A 16,414-nucleotide genomic window follows, 5' to 3' on the forward strand; every position below is an offset into this window, starting at 1 on the left:
ATGCACCTGTTAGTCGTTGGTCAAGGGCCACCTCCAGAAGGGCGTGTGACTTCTAAGACATCTGCAGGTCAGGCAGCAACTGTCAGTCAACAGCAGTTCCCCAGAAAAGAAAGCAGGTGTGAACTTTCAGCAACCACCACCTGCTGCAGCTAGGAAATGGGTATGCCAGTCCCATAAAAGAGTTCTGGGCCAGGCACCAACAACAACTGCCATCGTTGGACCCAGCAATCCCGTATCTAGTAATTTATCCTCTGTATGTTTGCACTTGTGCAAAGTAATGCACATCCAAGTTTATTCATCGCTGCATTGTTTATAATTGGAAAAGACCCATCAATAAGCGACTGGTTAGTTACATTACGGCACAGCCATACAACAGAATATTTGGTAGGTGTGGGAAAAATAAGAGTAAGGAAACTTCCCATGTATGGATATGGGATGCCTTTAAGCATGTATTTCCACGTGAAAAGAGCAAGGTGCAGAATGTAATATGTATAGTATGCCACTATATATGTCTGTTTTAAGAACATATATACACACGTGTTTATATATGTTTAAGTTAACCCTAGAAGGATAGACAAGACATTGGAAACAGTATGGCTGGAAGACAAGTGGAAGGGAAATTTATGGCGTATATCACTTTGTACCTTGTAAATTTTAAACTATATGAATATATTACCTATTCAAATAAAATGAATGAAGATGGATGGATGGATGGGTAAATAGATAGATAGATAGATACATACATACATACACACATACATACATACATACATACATATATACATACATAAATTTGTCCTGAAACCCACCCAGGAGTTTCTGCCTCTCCTTTGACAACCCAAAGAGGCAGAACCATAGGACATTTTAAAACCCACATGTTTTCCTATTCAGGGTAAGTAACTTCCTTCCTGATGATAGCTGATGTACTCCCTGCACTTGTGCGTAATTTCTGTTTTAACCAATAGCCCCTTACTTTCCAACTGCAATAGGCTTTCTTTTTGAATTCAGAGCTATAATGGAAAGTCAGTATTTCCCAAAATGTTTTAAATTTAGGCCCCATAGGTTTCTCTCTCTCTCTTTTTTTTTTAAAGATGTATTTATTTATTTTGGAGAGAGAGGTGGGGGGAGAGGCAGAAGGAGAGGGGGAGAGAGAGAGAATCTCAAGCAAACTCTCCACTGAATGTGAAGCCTGATATGGGGCTCGGTGGTTAGGTTACATTCTCCACAGCCAGGTGTCCCAGGAACCAAACAGAAGCCACATGGCCTTCTCTGAACTTGCCTCAGAGATTATGCGGCTCATTTCTGTTGGTTCCATTGGTGACAAAGGAGTCGCTAAGGACAGCCCAGATTCAAGTGGAGAGGCCATAAAACACACCTGAGAAGAGCATCAAGGAATTTGTGGACATGTCTAAAAATTGTCATGGTTCTTTATTCCTGTGATTGTACAGATGGGGCCCAAGAAGAATATTTCACCAAAATAAACAATTGAATCCATGCTGCAGAAAAGATCAACTTGTAGTAGATGCATTTCAGCCTCAAATACAAGGTTTCCTTAAGCACTCGGAGGGTACTCTATAAACATGCAGTGACTTTTCATCAAAGGCAAAGCTGGTTTCTGCATGAACCTGTTCTGGACTGTGAATCATGTCTAATTGTCATGGAATCATGCCATGTGTTAACTGCATGTTTCACTGACTTATTTTTGAAAACTGACAGATAAAGCTGGTTTCAAGATTAATTATAGTGTAGAAGAAGGAAAGAGCTGTCAAGTGTTCTATATCAGTCTATTTAATAATCATACCATTTGCAACTATGAAGAAACTATAGAATTTCTGACCAATTTCACCATGTTTATGAGGATTGCACTGTGCATCCTTTTTGAAACTAAAATTTGTTTTTTAATATCGATTTATTGATTGATTTATCTTTGAGAAAGAGACAGAGAAAGGTGGGGAGAGGCAGAGGGAGAGGGAGGGAGAGAATCTTAAGCAGGCTCCGTACCCAGTGCAGAGCCCGATACACGGCTTGATCTTACAACCCTGAGATCATGACCTGAGCTGAAACCAAGAGTCAGATGCTTAACCAACTGAGCCACCCAAGCGCCCCTGAAACTAAAATTTGAGGGGATGAAATGACATACTACGGTTTACTTTGACAGAAAAAAACAAAAACCCATTAGTCTTTACTAGAGGAATTTTGAGTCCTTGGTTTGGATCATCAGTATTACCTCAATCTTTCAGAGATGTTTGTCTATGGAAGTAAAGTTGAACATTCAGATGAAAGAAAATGCTGACTTCCTTTACCATCTAACTAAAGGAAGAAAATGTCAGTAGGATTTTATTTCATCAGGACAATAAATCAAAAACGAGGACCCCCCACTTAAGCATATTATAGTGGCTTATACTTCCTTGTCAGCAAGTCTGAAGATTATGTAATCACTTACAAGTGCCTTCTCCCCAGTCCAGTAAAACGACATTAGCAGCGAAAGCTCAGAGAGTGTGTGAGTAATGCATAATTAACACATTTTGGAAATCATGTGGCTGAGGCAAGGAAATCTTTCACAAGCTCTTAATGTACAAGAAAGATTTTACATATTCCGTGAAGAGAGGAGAGAAAAACAGGCTGGCTGAAGAAGCAGTTTGAAAAAAGATGGGATAATTTTTTAAGTGGGAAGGAGGCGTGGGTCTTTGTCCCAGCACCTGGTGCATTCGGTTAAGCAGATTGGTCAAGGAGCCAAAGGAGGCAAATGGGTTTCTCTCCCCTCCAGCCAAACTGGAAAGAAGGACACCATTAATGAACCAACATTGAGCAAGTAAGTTGGGGCAGGATAGTGTGTCCTCAATGGCAGGTCACAGCACCCAACGCAAGGGACCGAAACAATGGGAGAAAGCTAAGGAGTGGAGGAAGGGTTGGTTTGTTCAGGAAAGCTGAAGTTCAAGAAAAGCAAACCATAGTGAAATACTGGGCACCACCTTCCCAATCATAGGCCAGTGTGCAAAGGGCTCTTGTCACTTTACTAAGAGTGGTCCAGCTTCGCACCCTTCTGGGTTTTCCTTTGCTATCAATGAGTCTACAGGGGACACTGTGTGGACTGTGTTAAAGACTCGCCAGATCTGAAAACTGGAAAAGGCCTTAGAGATCATTTGGTTCATCCGTTTTCACCTCAGGAGTCCTCTGGTTCTCAATACACACGATTTTCTTGTCTTCAAGGGTCCTCGGGCTCAACTGTTTGTTGTCAGCTTTGCATGGTTACCTCCTACTTCGAAGTTCTTCTCCACAATCTCCATTTTCTCAGAGCTCTCTGTGAACTCCAGACTCTTGGAATTGCCTGCCACTTCCCACTTGGCAGTCACCGTGGCCAAATGCCATCACTTCCTGAACGTCTCAGGTTCCCACTTCCCTGCTGGAGAGAAAGCTGGCTGGGTCATTTCTGCACACTTGAGAGCTGTAATTTCCTGGAGAACTTTTTTTTTTAAAAGATTTTATTTATTTGAATGAGAGAGAAAAGGCACGAGACAGGGGGAGGGTCAGAGGGAGAAGCAGACTCCCCGATGAGCAGAGAGCCCGATGTGAGACTCCACCCTGGAACTCCAGGATCATGACCTGAGCTGAAGGTAGACGCTTAACTGACTGAGCCACCCAGCCTCCCCCCACCCCCTGCCTGGAGAACTTTTGAGAATGGCGTGTCCCTGGCCAGTGCTTCATGCTGGAAGCATTGATGGCTGTTACTCCAATCTTCCACCCACAACCTGTAGACCCTCATTCCCCTAGGTTCCCCACATCATGTAAACCCTTAAGCACTTAGTTTCCTGCAATGCACAGTGCGGCAGGAAACCAAACCAAACCCTGTCTTCCCATCAAAGTTTGCTTAGACTGAGAGATATCCAAACCTTCCTGGTGCACAGTGAGAGCCAACATTGCTACTTGAATGCAGGGGTTCTGGGACTGAGAACTCCCACAGTGTGGGATCCAGCAATCATAAGCACCCTGGACCAAGGGATGCCCAAAAGACACGTATTCACTGTGCCTCTTGATTTTAAGTATCAGAAACCCTTTGGAGCTAGCTTCAGCAGAAATGTATGAGAGGGGTATTATAAAGATACTAAGGTGTGTCCTGGAATAGAAGGTAGAGTTAGACAATCAAACTTCAAGAATAGCAGAGAGAACAGGGCTTGAGGAAAATGGGGTACTCATGAATTCTCCCTCTTCATCTTTAGATGTTTTTATTTCTCTCTGAATTTCTGCTTTGTTCTTCCCTTTCACTGCAGAAAGGTTTTCTCTGACTCCCCGGCAAATGGAAGCAAAGATTCTAGAATAGTTTATATAGAAGAAGCAGGTAGAAATAGGAAGAGAGCCATTCTCTTCCATCAAACCTCGACTGGGGTCAAGTTCACCAAAATTTGAATGCAGCCTGTGCACACAGAGGCTGGAGTTTCAGGCTGGAAAGAGGGCATGGCTGGGAATCTGGTAAGAGAAGTCTGAATTGGTACAGAATCATTTTCCAAGAGATGCCCCGGGTTCACTATGGAAGTAAACATGCACATATGCGCGCTTGCGCACACACACACACACACACACACACACACACACACACACACGATGGTATACAGAGTAACGAACTCAGGAAACAGGGTGTGTATGTCACTTCCATTCAATTTCCCACTGTGAAGGAGGGCTGAGTTGAGGCAATTGCCATACCTTTCAAGGAAGTCAAAAGGTAGGTGAAAAACAAACAAAGGAAAAGGAAAACAAAAAGCAAGGAAAAGGCACTCCGAATGAATGCGCAAACAAAAATTCTAGAGTACATAAAGAAGTCGTATGCTAAGGAAAAAATCTAACAAAATAATCTGATAATGAACTCAGTACAGGTGAAGTCAATGTTATGGAACAGAAAGAAACTTCAGAATAGTCATGTTTAAGGTGCTCTAGATCAGTGAAGGTGTAACATGCATTAGAGGAAGAGCAGGGGTCCTGCAGGGGCGTCTGGGTAGCTCAGTCAGTTAAGTGTCCCACTCTTAGCTTCTGATCACAAGCACTTACCCCCTCAGTGCCTTCTCACCCCCAAGACCTGCTTCCCCTCTCCCTGAAGGCCATGAGTCCCATGCAGAGCTACTCCTTTGCCCGTGGTGGCTCTGCTTGGTCATGACCCTGGAAAGCCTGGTCTCCTTTTCTCTTCCAGGTTCTGGGCTCAGTGAGCACTCTCCACTATGCTCCAGATGCCACTCTCATCTGGGAGACTTCCTACAAAAGGTCTTTTCTTTTCCTCCATGGTTGTGAGGGCTTTTTGAAAAATTATTTTTTAGAGTAGTTTTAGATTTACAGAAAAATGAATTGAAAAGTACAGAGAGTTCCCAAATGCCTACTCCCTCCACCACCAACCCAGTTTCCCCTACTATTTACATTTTGCATCAATGCAGTACATTTGTTACAATGGATGAACCAGTATTGGTATATTATTAACTAAAGTCCATAGTGTAAATGTGTAATGACATGTATTCACCATTACTGTGTCATACAGTATAGTTTCACTGCCCCCCAAATCCTCTGTGCTCCCCCTTCACATTCCTCTCTCCTACCCAATCTTCAGCAACCACCAATCTTTTTACTGTCTCCATAGTTTTGCCTTTTCTAGAAGATCATATAGTTGGAAGCACACATGTAGCCTTTTCACATTGGCTTCTTTCACTTAGGAACAGGCACTAAAAGTTCCTCTAAGTCTTATCATGACTTGACAGCTCATTCTTTTTTTTTTTTTAAGATTTAATTTTTTTTTTAAGAGAGAGCAAAAGATCACAAAGGGAGAGGGAGAAGCAGACCCACTGCTGAGCAGAGAGCCTAATGCAGGGCTTGATCCCAGGACCCCAAGACCATGGCTTAAGCTAAAGGCAGATGCCCGACTGACTGAGCCACCCAGGTGCCATGATAGCTCATTTCGTTTTAGCACTGAACGACTCTATTATAACATTCCATTTTTATCTATTCACCTACTGAAGAACATTTTTATTGTTTCCAAGTTTTGGAAAATACGAACAAACTATGAACAATTATGCTATAAGCATCCATATGCAGGCTTTTGTGTAGACATAAGTTTCCAATTCCTTTGGATAAATACTAAGGAGCATTATTGCTGGATGGTATAATAAGAGTATATTTACCTTTGTAAGAAACTGCCAAACTGTCTTCTAAAGTAGCTGTACCATTTTACATTTCGACCAGCAATGAATGCACGTTCCTGTTGCTCCATCACCCTGCCAGCATTTGGTGTCGTCAGTGTTCTGGGTTTGGACCATTCTAATAGGGCTGCAGTGGTATCTCCGTTGTTTTTATTTGCATTTCCCTAATGACATGGGATGTGAAGCATCTTTTCATATGCTTATTTGCCATCTGTATATCTTCTCTGGTGAGGTGCCTGTTCAGGTCTTTTTGCTCATTTTTTAACTGGATTGTTTGTTTTCTTATTTTTGAGTCTTAAGTGAGGGCTCTTCTTTAACAACTAGTTTTTGAAAAGCCTAATTTCCAAGTTCTCCCAGGGCATTAACTACAAGCCACCAGACTGTCTCCTGAAATGTTTCACAGACCTTGAGTTGGGATTTTCCTTCTCCTTTCTGACTCCCATGGGAGTATTTTGATCCATGGACATGGACTGTGGAACTGTATGGGGCACCATTGGTAGACTTGCTTCTGGGTCCAATTGATAACAAGAGTTGCAGCCAATGCATCTGGCCAAGCCTGCTAGCAAGGAAACATTTGCAGCCCACCGTGCTGTTACACTTGTGACAGTGATAGCTGCCAATGTTTGTTTGTAGTCATGTTGGAACACCACAGGATCCAGTTCACCTCTTTTCCAGGCCCTCTGAATCTCACATTTTTAAAGAAATCTGGGCATGAGGAAGTTGGGAGAGCAGAAGAGCATCGAGATTCTAAGCTGGCTGAAGCAACTGTTCAGATTACACTCATGTCTTTGACCCAGGTGATGAAGGTGCCCAGAGTTCTACCCAGGGCTAGTGAAGAGTGTGCAGCAAAAAGGAGAAGGTCTTCAATCTGGAAATGAGGTGGAAAGAATCATGGAAAAGACCAAATATGGGAGTTGATTGGTATGGGGCATGAGTGTGATGCATCTGACTCTTCTGCCTGTGGATTTGGACTTGAAGCATGTAATGAGCTTCTTCCTGCTTCTCTGATGAAGTATGGGAGCACTTTACATCAACCTGAGGATCTGCAATTATGACAAGCAACAGAATTTGACAACAACTTCACTAAAGAAGGAAAATTACTGAACAAGTTGAAGGAAGAGAGTAAGAAGAGAAAAAAGGAAAAAGATGACACTTTCAACAGGGAGAAGAAGTGAAAAAAGCCCAGGTTTTCCTAAACTGGTTTCACAGCCCTTAATGCTGGGAAGAAGAAGGAGAAGGAGAAGAAAGAGAAGGAGAGGAGGAGGAATAAGAAGAGGAGGAAGGAAGAGGAGTGCTCAAGGGGCACTAAATGATAAAGAGACAGTAAAAAAATTTCAGAAAGAGAAATAGTCTACCCCCAAAACAGGCATGAGGGGCATAAGCCTGTGGGAATAGGGGAGCACCTCCCACCCCTTGATCTCAACCCTCTGCTCTGCTTCTGACAATGATTTGTCCAAGAGGTCACTGCCATGGTCTCTCTCACTGATTTGGACTTGAAGTAGCTGCTCAGTGAGTCTACAGAAGGAAGACCCCTCTGTGATATGGGGGATGAAAGAGATTCCCATGAGGTGGATTGAACCAGGAATTCAAAGAGTTCTCTTCCCTCTGCAAAGACCTGTCAGTGCCTTGGAGAGATGTACTGAGGAGTTGGGTCGGGCTTCCAGAACCACTAAGAGAGGGTACAAAGGAAGTCCTTTGCCTAGGATATTAATGGGAACCTATCAGACATGGAGGTACAAACGTGGGAGCTGAGCAGCCAAGTCCATTCTGAAATGCATGGCCATGGGAGTTCCTTCCTGCTCTGCAGCAAGAACATCCTGCTTATACTGTCTCAAAAACTTCTCTGGGAGCTGGGGGGTGGCAGGAGGGGCCAGTGCATCTGAAGGAGCCACCATAGAAACCGAAAGAAGCTATTGGCAGGGCGATGCCAGAGCAGCTGGCCAAGTACCAGGATGAATGCCAGGCACACACACAAGCAAAGATTGCAGAGACGCAGGAAGAGGAGAAAGACACGGAGCAGAGAGAACAGATTTGTTCTGGTAAAGAAGAGGAAAAGGGGAAGAGAGCGTGGAAGAAATTGGAAGAGAATGCTGAAATCAAGGAGGTGTTCTGTCAGACACTGGTCTGGAAAGAAACAAGAGCCATTCTGGGGAATAGAAAGGTGAAAGCTTTCCTGGATGCTGAGATCCAAACTCTCTGGCCCCAAGGCTGGGTGTAGACCACGTCTCCATGTAAGGAGAGTAGACCACATCATGGGCTGCTGACATCAATACTGACCAAGAAGAAAGGAATGGCTCTTTCAAAGTCAGGGTGAAGGAATCATAGACTAAGCCTCATAACATGGTCCTCATCCTTTCAGCCAAAGCTGGCAACACCATTGCTTTGCATCAAAGTCTCAGATCTTTATGTATAGTAAAAAAGGAATTTTCCAAAGCCCAACCCTCTGGACCATCCACCCTGCTCTGGTTCTCTGTAATCATCCTCAATTTTCTGGTGGAATGAACAGTGACACTGGAGCAGTCTGAGGAGAAAAGTCCCAAGAGTTCTGGCTACAAAGTGCGCTCCTGCCAGGCTCCCCTGAGCAAAGCTTTCCAGAAGAACAACAGACTTCATTGCAGCACCACAGAACCTGGACCCAAGTCAATCTGTACGTGGCATTGGGCAGCACAGAACTTTCACTCCCGACCCCACCCCCCTAGCTCCATTTGGCAACGACCTCCCAGACCTGAAGTCTTCCACTGAGTCTCAGAGTCCATTCCTCCCCAGCATCCTCTTCAGGAAGCATTTCAGCCCCCAGCACGGTTCTTGTAAGAACCCAGCTTCATCCTCCACCTCCCCGAGCCACATGGCAAGATGACATTCCAGCTCCTCAGGGCTATCCTACAAGTCTGCCCTCGCTGGGTCTGGCTCCCAACACAGGGTTTCTCCTAGCAACTCTCCTCTGGAGGAACAACGATCCAGTGAGCTCCATTTCTTCATGGAAAATGCGCTTCCATGTGTATAACCTTCCCCCCATGGGACAGTTGGCCAGGGAACCTGTCCCGAGCCCACAATGAGCAAACCTCTGTTTTCCAGAAGCTGGCCTTGGTGGTCCAAATGGAGATTCTGGTGATAGAAGCCAGGGAGGAAGAAAGGTACTAACTTCATCCCTGAAGCCCACCATGGGTAGCAGCCCATGCTCCCTAAAAAGGAGCTTAGCTGGTGCTCTGGGTTTCACATCTGTGTTGCCAGACAGGTAATAGACAGGCAGATCTTGGGAAGGAGTGAGTTCTGGGTTTGGAATATAGAAGCATATGTGCTTCAGAGTTTCAGCACTGTGACAGATCAGCTTGTATATCTACATTTTATTTATTTATTTATTTATTTATTTATTTATTTGACAGACAGAAATCACAAGTAGGCAGAGAGGCAGGCAGAGAGAGAGGAGGAAGCAGGCTCCGCACTGAGCAGAGAGCCCGATGCGGGGCTCGATCCCAGGACCCTGGGATCATGACCTGAGCCGAAGGCAGAGGCTTTAACCCACTGAGCCACCCAGGCGCCCCGTATATCTACATTTTAAATCTGCCAAACACCTTGGCATTTATTTGGTCAGAGTACTTCATGCAGTCCCATAAGCTGAGGGCTCCTGGCCATGAGGGGGTCCATGGGATGGCCATGGTATCCATCCCACCCTCAAATGGTGTGTTCGCCAGGACAAAAGCCCGGAGTGAAGCCACAAGTGAAAGAAGTAGCTTTGCCTTTTTAAAAATATATTAAGAGGGTGCCCGGGTGGCTCAGTGGTTAAGCCTCTGCCTTTGACTCAGGTCATGATCCCAGGGTCGTGGGATCAAGTCCCGCATCAGGCTCCCTGCAGGGAGCCTGCTTCTTCCTTTCCCTCTGCACTCCCCCTCATTCTCTCTCTCTCTCTCTCTCTCTCAAAAATAAATAAATAAAATAAAATTTAAAAAAGAAAATATATTAAGAACACTGACTTCATACTCGTTGTGGGGGACCGATTTCTCCCACATGACACCAAAGCTCTTTTGAAGACTTGCAGATCTATCAGCAGCAAGACAATCGTGATGGGATCTCTAAAGGCACTTTTGGGGGCTCAGCTCTCACCTCTGAGCACTTCTCAAAGAACTTTGTTGAAAGACATGTCTGTTTTTGAGACAGGGCCAGTTTTCTTTAGTCAAGTTTTTTACAGTTGACCTCTATAAATCTGTGTCATTCTGACTTAGAAGTCATTTGGGCCCACAAGACCTGATTCCCAATTCAGCCAGAGTCCCAGTTTTGTTTTTTTCCAGAGTTTATACAGCTGGACCACAGATCTCCAAAGCCCTTGTTGGTCAAATCTTCATTTCCTGACAAGCAGAAGTCTTGGGGGATTCCAAGTCACTGACAGACACGCAGTTCGTTTTATTCTTAGAAAATCCCCTTAGGGGGCGCCTGGGTGGCTCAGTGGGTTAAAGCCTCTGCCTTCAGTTCAGGTCATGATCCCAGGGTCCTGGGATCGAGCCCCACATCGGGCTCTCTGCTCGGCGGGGAGCCTGCTTCCCCTCTCTCTGTCTGCCTCTCTGCCTACTTGTGATCTCTCTCTGTCAAATAAATTAAAAAAAAAAAAGAGTCTCTCTCTCTCCCTTTCCCTTTAAAAAAGAAAAGAAAAGAAAAGAAAATCCCCTTAGGCAGGGCCATAGGTACAGGCCTCTTTGAAGTTATCTGTCATACAGAAACAGGCCTTGAAGTCCTAGAGCTTTCCAAGCACTGGACCACTCATTCACAAGAGGGTAACGTGCCGTTCCACGTGGAAGATGATCAAGGACAGACCAGAACAGATATTCCAGAGTTCCCAGGTCACCCAGCTGTTCCCTCAACTAGTAGCTTTTTCACAAGAGTCTTTAAAATGCTTGCCTGTGCCTGTGAAATGTGTGCTGCAAGGTGTATTTGAACTGTCTGTTCTAGCTCAGTGAGTTCAAATATGTCACGTGTAAACGGTGTTTTATGGTTATGTAATTTATGCAAAATCCTGAACATGGTAGACTCTATAGAACAAATGACTCATTTTCTTCTACAAATATATTGCAAGGGTGGGGGGTGGGGGAAGAGGGAAGAGGAACCTATAAGCTAAAAGAAACTTAAGATACATATCAACCAAGTGCAATGTGTGAGGCTTGTTAGGATACTGATTTATAGATATCAACTGGCTTTTTTTTAAAATAGACAATGGGGGGAAATTAGAACCTTTATTGGATATTTGATGACAATAAGAAATTGTTTTAATTTTTTAGGTGTCATAGTGGTATCATGGGAAGGAAGGACGGAAGGAGAAAGGAAGGAAGGATGGATGGACAGACTTGGCTGGCCTTTGCTCTCAGTTCCTGGGAGCTAACCTCTAAACCCTAGGAATTTCTTAAATGATTGGAATGTCTTTTTATTCATGGTGGGTTCTTTAGCCTTTGCCTGATAGTCTATGCTAATGAGATGACTCAGGGTAGGAGATGACTCAGGGTAGCGACTGGCCCCGACAGAAAGACCAGCCGTGTAATTAGAGGGTTGGGGTTGTGAGCCACATGTATCAGCTCGACCTCTGGGAGCAGAGGGGGCCTGGAGATTGAGTTCAACCACATGGGTGATGATTCAATCAATCATGCCTACATAATGAGACCCCAGTGGGAAGTCTGTACGCCAAAGCTTGGGTGAGCTTTCTGACTTGGCAGTACTCCATATACTTATTGCCACATATCAATGCTGGGCGGGTAATGCATCCCTGAGGACATGGAAACTTTACATTTGGAGCCCTCCTAGTCCAAGATACTGCCCTATGCGTATCTTCTAGTTTGCTTTCTTTGCCTATAATAAATGTGACTGTGAATATAATCAGTTTCTGTGAGTGCTCTGCAAATTTCTAGCAAATTATCAAAACTGAAGGTGATTTTAGGAAACCCCTGAACTTGCAGTTGGTGTCAGAAGTCTTGGGCAGACTTGGCAGTCTGAAGAATGGTGCCCGAGTTTGGCTAATTCCAGGCAGAACGAAATTATTGTCTTTAAAGATACATATGGAAAGATTTACAGACTACTAAGTCTCAGATTTGCTGAAAAATAATCTGCAGGTGGGGTATGGGGAGAAGGGGATGTAGATGAAACAAAATTAGCCATGTGAAATTACAGAAGCAGGGTACTGGGAACATAACAGTTCATGAAATTATTTTCTCTACTTTTGTATATGTCTTAAATTTTCCAAAATGAAAGTAGTGATCCAAATGAAAAAAAAATATTCATCCTTACTTTATAGCATGTGGTAGGCCAAATTCTAAGATGGCCCCCAAATTATGGAGGCCATGGTATACCCACAGCTTCTCTTACTTATTTAATCAAGCACCAATCTAGGTGCTGCTGTGTAGGAATGTTGCAGATGTAATTCAGATCCCAAATCAGTTGACTTTAAAATAGAGAGATTATCCTAGGTGGGCCTGACCTAAGCAGATGAGCCCTTAAAAAGGACAGGACTCTTCCTGAAGAAGAGATTCTCAGTCAGAGACATCTGAAGCATGCAGAGTGATTTAACACAAGAGAGTGGCCTTAAAGATGGCTTTGAAGATCGAGGAGAGCCACATGGTAAGGAAGGTGGATGGTCTCTAAGAGCTAGAGTGGCCTCTGATTAATAGCCAGCAAGGAAATTAGAAGTTGAGTCCTACAGCTGCAAAGAACTAAATCCTACCACAACCATGTTATCTTGGAAGATGAACACACAAATAGTCAACAACTAAATTTCAGCCTCCTAAGATCATCAGCAGAGAACTCAACTATTTTGTATTAGACTTTTGACCTACTGAATTTTGAGCTGATAAATCTGTCCTACTGTAAGCTGCCGTTTGTAGTAATTTGTCATACAGCAATAGAGAACTAACACACAATAAACAAAAGTAATAAATTCCAGTTGTGAAAAATCAAGCCTTACACATTTTTGAACCCAATTTAGGAAAATATATTTGTGACCAAGGTATAGGGAAAGATTTCTTAAATATACAAAAAGCAAGATCAATAAATTCAACTACACTAAAATTACATACTTCAGACCTACAAAATACTCCCAAAGATAAAATGAAAAGAAAATCCATGAACTAGAAGATGCTATTTGCGAAACAAAATTACAAAGGGTATTTTTAAAGAAGATCTTACAAATCAATAGGAGAAAAAAAACAAGCCAGCAGAATAGAAATTGGTAACTCACAGAAGAGGAAGCTTAAGGGCCAAAGGATATAGGAAAGTTATCTAATATGACTGTTCCTCTGAGAAGTACAAATTAAAACAGTAAGGGAATGCAATTTTACCACCATTGGACAACCAATAAAAATGTAAAATCCAGATACTACTGAGTTTTGGTGAAGAGGTAGAATAACAGAAAATCTCACTTCCGGTTGATGGGAGTATAAATTGGTACAGGCATTTTGGAGAGCCATGTGATAATATCTAGTGAAATTAAAGATGTATACACCCTTTGACCCAACGGTTCTACTTATGAGAATATAGTCTAGAGGAAATCTTACACAGCCACGAGTATCAATGCAATATTATTTGTAATACTGAAAAAGAGCAGACAACCTAAAATGTCCATCAACAGGAGAATGAAGTTAATTAAGTTCTCATTTTTTTTTCAGTCCTCAATATGCTGCTTTAATCTTGACTGCCAACCCATCTGCTAATCTATGAAAGAACCACACCTATTGAAAATGCACTGATTTCAGTGGTTCTAAGAGTTACCCAGAATTCTCCCAATTGTTGTTATCCACAGAAAAATGTTTTTCCTGACTGTGATCTTCAAAGAAGTCCCCTGAGCCAACAGGGATCAAAAGTGCCCAATATATCCGGAAATGCACTTCTGCCCAAGGATGAAATGACTTTCTACAGTGAGGTGGAAATTGCTGAGCCGAAAGAGAATATGGGTAATCCAAGGGAGGCAAATGAATGCTTCTAAGCTACCGAAAAGGGAATATTCCTTTGAAAGGTGCTCCCCCAGCCCACGTGAGAATTAATTTCATTTAAAGAGAAAAGCATAAGTGAAGCTTAGTGTCTGAAAGTCAGTCTGTGGATTCCCTCCGAATGTACTAGCCCTGGGTATCATGTTCAGCGATTTAGCACACATCCAGCTTTTTAAATTACCTTCAAACTTGCCATCTTCATTCTGGTGTTATTTATACCTTCCTATCTCAGATGGCAAATGCCTGAATAAGATCCTGGCTAGTAGATACCCTCCAAAAGTTTTTATGTATGGATTTAACAAAATAAAATAGAGAAAGGATTTTTCTGTCTTTATCTATCCATGGCAAACCCTGACTTTAAAAGGATTTTTTTTAATATCTATTCTAGACCAAAAGTGTATTTCTTTATTTACATTGGATGTTTATTGGGGAGTACGCATTAGAAACAGGCATACATTGTATTATTTATAATTGTATGTCTTGGCTATAACACCTTCTACTGCAGTAAGTGACTAAACAGAACTAGCCAAGAGACATTTTTCCATTTTTGCTGATAAATGGTTACAATGGAGTGATATTTTTAGATTCAAATAATGTATTTTCCTTTAAGATTCCAATTGCAGAGTTATGTATGAGATGCCACAAAATATATGAGTTTGATTAACAGTTTTATGAATAATCTTATCACATAATTACCCAGATTTATCACCCTAAGTTAAATGAAAATTCTTTGTGGCAGAAGGTTTGTATGAATATGAAAGTGTTGATTTTTGTTCTCATTTGCTCAGTTTGAACCCTGCCACACTGTGACTTGCAAAGCCATTGTCTCTTTCTGCTAATTATCCAAAAGTGAGTTCAAAGTGCTTTTCCATTTACCTAAGTTTGCAAAATCAAAAACTTAATTGTGAAGTCAAAGTGCTAAGCTAAGGCTCTAGATTTCTTCAATTCCAACCCTAATGACTCTTAACATGATGACTCTTTTATCAGACTAAAGAAGACTCTACTGCTTAAAGCAATTACAGAGCTCAAGGCAATAGAGTGTGTCATTAGAATAAACTGATGACACAGTAAAATAATAAGACCTGAAGTCCAAGATCAAGTATGAAGACCCACTTCCTAGTTCACAGGCGGCCATCTTTTTGCCAGATCCTCACATGGTAGAAAAAGCCAGGAAGCTCTCTGGAGCCTCCTTTATTAGGGCACTAATCCCATTCATGACAATTCCACTCTGATGACCTAACCACTTCCTAAAGACCACACCTCCTAGTACCATCCCCTTGGGGATTAGGTTTCAACATGTGAATTTGAAGAGGACACAAACATTCAGTCTACAGCAGACCCTTTACACAATATTGGGGGGAAAATGGAATATATCAGTACAAGAACGGGTGGTATTGCCTGTCATAGCCCCACTTTCTGGGCCAGAGCCTTGTTTCAATGAACCTGAGCTCTCCTTTTCTCCATCATGTGGCCACGATGTTGGCAATCCCTTCCCTTTTGGCAGCCTTCAAGCAGGGTTTGTAGGGATTTCTGTTCTCCAGAGAGAATTCAGCTGGGCCAAAGCATTCAGAAGTAACTTGGATTTTCTGAAGTAGATGTAGGAAGGGATTACATCACGCCTGGCAGAACAAATTCAATTCCTCTATTTTTTCTCTCCCATACCCCACTTGCTCATCTGGCCACAAAACTGCCTCTTCTTGACAACCCCTCTCCCACGCCCCCTCCCCAAACACACAAATGGGCCTCTGCCCCATCTTCTGCTTCTCCCACCCCTGCTCCAGGTTCTTACCTTATCTTCAGTGTCTTAGCTGATTCTATCTTATATAACACAGTTTAGCCCTCTGGCAAGTCCAAATCTGTCCCCCATCAATTGCTGAGCAAACAAAGGGTTCTCCATTTATGGGACCCACCCTCCTCTTTAGGGTCCAGTCAGGGATTATAATTAACAACAAAATGGGGCGCCTGGGTGGCTCAGTGGATTGGGCCTCTGCTTTCGGCTCAGGTCATGATCTCAGTGTCCTGGGATAGAGCCCTGCATTGGGCTCTCTTCCTGCCTCTCTGCATACCTCTCTGCCTACTTGTGATCTCTCTCTGTCAAATAAATAAATAAAATCTTAAAAAAAAAAACCAATAAAACAAAAAGGTTTTGTGTTCTCTCACTTCTACTGACCTGCCCTGGCTGCCTCACAAGATTCAAAGATAATGCAAAAAAAAAAAAAAAAATTTAAAGTAGGCTCTACACCCAGCATGGAGCCCAGCCTAGGGCTTGAACTCACGACCCTG

General features: G+C 42.9%; 1 pseudogene; it reads left to right on the top strand.

Annotated features, from left to right (window-relative positions):
* Positions 1 to 8,498, top strand: LOC111150404 (annotated as a pseudogene).
* Positions 8,499 to 16,414: the final 7,916 nt, after the last annotated feature.

The sequence above is a fragment of the Enhydra lutris genome, unplaced genomic scaffold (genome assembly GCF_002288905.1).
Source record: "Enhydra lutris kenyoni isolate GAN:26980312 unplaced genomic scaffold, ASM228890v2 scaffoldscaffold23, whole genome shotgun sequence".
NCBI classification, from domain to species: domain Eukaryota; kingdom Metazoa; phylum Chordata; class Mammalia; order Carnivora; family Mustelidae; genus Enhydra; species Enhydra lutris.